A 4113-nucleotide genomic window follows, 5' to 3' on the forward strand; every position below is an offset into this window, starting at 1 on the left:
GGGTCACATATCAATCATATTCTAATTAAACAATCATTTCTTGGTTACTGGAAGTCTTTGCTTTCCAGGTCAGCTTTTTTGGGGGGCCGAAGGGTTTATGAAACATTTTTCACAGTGTGTTCCATAATACTCACCAAATCCACCAATTTTGTAATTAAATGTTGATCCCAGTTTATGAAATTATTCCCAAAATAAACCATAAGTCTTTAATCTGAATGTTTTAATTAATAGAGTCTCTTTGCTCAGCTGCCGTGTTTTGCTTGCAGTAATTGTGGCTGAATCAAAGTGATTATGTTGTTTTGGAAGCCAGCGAGAGGCTAAGATGCTTAAAAAGCTTCGGAAAACTGTTTCAAATGAATTCCCTGGAGAATTGCAGCTGTGTGTGTCTCTAGAGCAGGCCAGGGTCATAACACAGAAAGGTGACAGGTTTCTTACAGAAGTACACTGCTTGTTCTTAGGGTAGATTATCTTGTTTTTTGGAAAAAAGGAGTATTTTTGGAAAAGTGAAGAGCATTATGGAAGCCATTCCTATACAAACCTCTCAAGAACATGTCTAGGTTCTATTTTATCCCAAAGTCAAAGGGGATATTTTCCATGAGGAAAATAAAGGAGCACAGAATTATTCAAGTCCATTATTTTCATGATAATTAAATATATTTCTAATAATAATCATAATAATAATAAACTATAGAAAACTATAATGCTGTACATCTGTGCATTGCAGAAATCCATTGAGAATTATAGTTAAAAAAAACATCTAGATGCATCTGCCTTTAATTCATATTGAATTGGGGAAGTCGTGGCCTAATGGTTAGAGAGTCAGACTCGTAATCCAAAGGTTGTGGGTTTGAGTCTCGGGCCGGCAGGGATTGTAGGTGGGGGGAGTGAATGTCCAGCCCTCTCTCCACCCTCAATACCACGACTGAGGTGCCCTTGAGCAAGGCACCGAACCCCCAACTGCTCCCCGGGCGCCGCAGCATAAATGGCTGCCCACTGCTCCGGGTGTGTGTTCACGGTGTGTGTGTGTTCACTGCTGTGTGTGTGCACTTAGGATGGGTTAAATGCAGAGCACGAATTCCGAGTATGGGTCACCATACTTGGCAGTATGTCACTTAAAAAAAAAAAAGAATTAAACAAACCTATACATTGCATACAAATGCATAGCAGAAATCACATCCAGAAATACATGTCATTAATTGCCATAAAAATTATGTCACAGTGCAAAAAAATTAAAAATAAATTAAAATAAACATAAATTTAGCAAAACATAATTTGTTTTTGTTTTTTCTTTTGATTTTGGGGTGAAATTGAACCCAGACATCTATTTGTGATATTCACTCAATAAAACATTTGTTTTTCTACTCACACCTTTCGGTTTACTGAAACACACTCACAAAGACTTGAGAAACACCATTCCCTTTGAACATGTTACACAGTCTCCCGTTACAGCTCACTTGCACACCTCCCTTTGAGTTGGAGTCACGACCGTCCCCGAGCTGCTGCAATGCAGCTTCCAGACCTGTTCTCCAATCACGTCTGAGCACAAGGCAAACTTCAGCCTGCCATCTGAAACATGTGTATGTGTGAGTGTGACGTCACACGCTTTCAGAGGCAGCCCTGATGTTGTGGGGGCTTCCCTCGCTCTGGGGGGAATATAGCACAGTCTGTTTTGAAATATGTGATCAGTGGGCCGTGTCCTCACACAGGCGTGCAGACCCATGCCATTATTAACTCAATAAGATTAATATCATTTGGCGACGGGACACTGGCTTCATTCTGCTATTGAATGCAACGGCCATATTGCACATTTGTTTCTCGAGGAGTGCTGCAAAATGAGCTGTTACATCTTCTATTCAATGCGTTAAACACTGAATAACAGATACGAGAACGCAATGAGGAAATTTCCTTGATTACAATCAGTTCATTAGAAGCAACGTGAAAGACATCAGCAACCCAATTTACTTCAGTTATGTGACGTATTTCAGAGGGAAACAGAATACTTGTGTGGGATGGCACTTGATTTTATCCATCAGGAAATGATGTGAAGGTGTAAAGTGTGCATTTATTATCAGAATTGAGCTGAAAGTGAGTTTGCGGTGGATATATATTTACATTTAAGCATTCGGTAGGTGCCTTTATCAAAAATCAAAACCATGACCTTGGCATTTTTAGCAGCATGTACTACTGTTTGAGCTACAGGAATGATGCAGTGTTGTGGGAAAGCTATTTATTTTTCAAGTCTGCATTTGATGCTTTTATTCAAAGCAACCTATACTGCATGTATTTTATCAGTTCATGCATTTCTTGGAATCAAATCAATGATCTTGGCATTTCAAGCACCATGCTTTACTTTTTGAAATATAGGAGTTATTTTTGTTATTTTTTGCTATTAGTGCCATATTAGTACAGGAATAGTTCACCCAAAAATTTTAATTTGCTAAAAATGTACTCAGGCTATTCAAGATCTAGATTAGTTTGTTTATTTATCAGAACAGATTTGCAGAAATGTAACATTATATTGCTTGTTCACCAATAGATCTTCTGCAGTGAATGGGTGCCGTCAGAATGAGAGTCCAAACAGCTGATAAAAACATCACAATAATCCACAAGTAATCCACATGACTCCAGTCCATCAACATCTTGCTATTGGCTAAAATATGAGTCCTTTATCCATATTGCTTTCTCCTTTGAAAATTTTTTCTTGTCTGAATCAGAAGAGAAATATGCACAGATCAAGCACAGTTTACAGTGAAAACTTCAAAATTGTTCTAAGCAAATATGTGGGTGGATTCTGATGTGAGTGGGCAATAGGAGATGGACTTTTTCACTGGAGAGAGCAGTATTATGAATAAAGGACTCATATTTTAGCCATGAAGCAATGGTTTGAAGATAAAAAATGTCTTAATGATGGGTTTGTTTCTTACAAACACACAGCTTTTCACTTTACAAGACTGTAACTGTTAGACTGGAGTGGTGTGGATTACTTGTGCATTATTGTGATGTTTTTATCAGCTGTTTGGACTCTCATTCTGACGGCACCATTCACTGCAGAGGATCCATTGGTGAGCAAGTGATGTAATGATAAATTTCGCTAAATCTGTTCTGATGAATAAACAAACTCATCTACATCTTAGAGGGCCTGGGGGGCAAATTCTTCTCTTCTCTCAGTCAAAAAGATTTATTTTTATGTTAACCTCACACATAATGATAAGACTGTCTCCACTGGAGAGAGGTTTAAGAGGTTTCCGATGCAATGTTAAATCTCTCCCCAATTTGCTCATTTTAAGCTGCTGTACAAGTTTACATTAAACTGTTTCATAATGAGCATTTTGCAATGCTTGAACTTTTTCATTTCATATTTTGCATTATTTCATTCATTATTTTCATCATGTTGGCAAAAATGGTTTGCACTATAATCTTCCTCACTTCAGCATTATGTTGTGCAATGTGCAATTTCTGTTGTTTTGTCCTCGTTTCAATGTGATGCAAAAGCTCTTCACATTCTGTGCTCACTCTAGTGGACAACTACTGCCACAGCAACTTCAACATATATGGACACTCACTCACGGCTAATTAGAAGTGTTGAAAAAAACTATTTTCACTTTAAGTCTCAAGATACTTTATGAAACTGAGTTTTACATTGCCTAAAGAACATGACAGGGGCGTTTGCACATGCAAAAGTTGTGGTTGGTTGCCAGGTCATTTTAATGTGCTTGTTATGGTGATCAGTGTAGTTTTTACAGCTCATGAGCTTTAAACATCAGAGATTTTGTCACATTTTTAAACAAGCCACCAGTCGGAATAACAAATCAGGCTCGGGGACTGAGCAATATTCACATCCTCTGAATGATTTAATGGGCTTGCTACATTTATGACGACCCCTGTGATCTCCCACCTGCCTCAGAAAACACACCTGCTAAATATACAGCTGACTTGAGCATCTTCCATCACTTACCTGCCGTTAAAATCTAAATCTGATAGTGACACCAGGGTTCGTCTTGTGTCTATTTTTGGAGGTGGGAACAAAGAGTGACCTTGATATTTAGACAGGTCTTTCAGAAGACATCTGAGTCTATTAAGCCCCATGATCCAACTCCAAAAAAACAGACAACT

Source organism: Barbus barbus (genome assembly GCF_936440315.1).
Source record: "Barbus barbus genome assembly, chromosome: 3".
Taxonomy (NCBI): domain Eukaryota; kingdom Metazoa; phylum Chordata; class Actinopteri; order Cypriniformes; family Cyprinidae; genus Barbus; species Barbus barbus.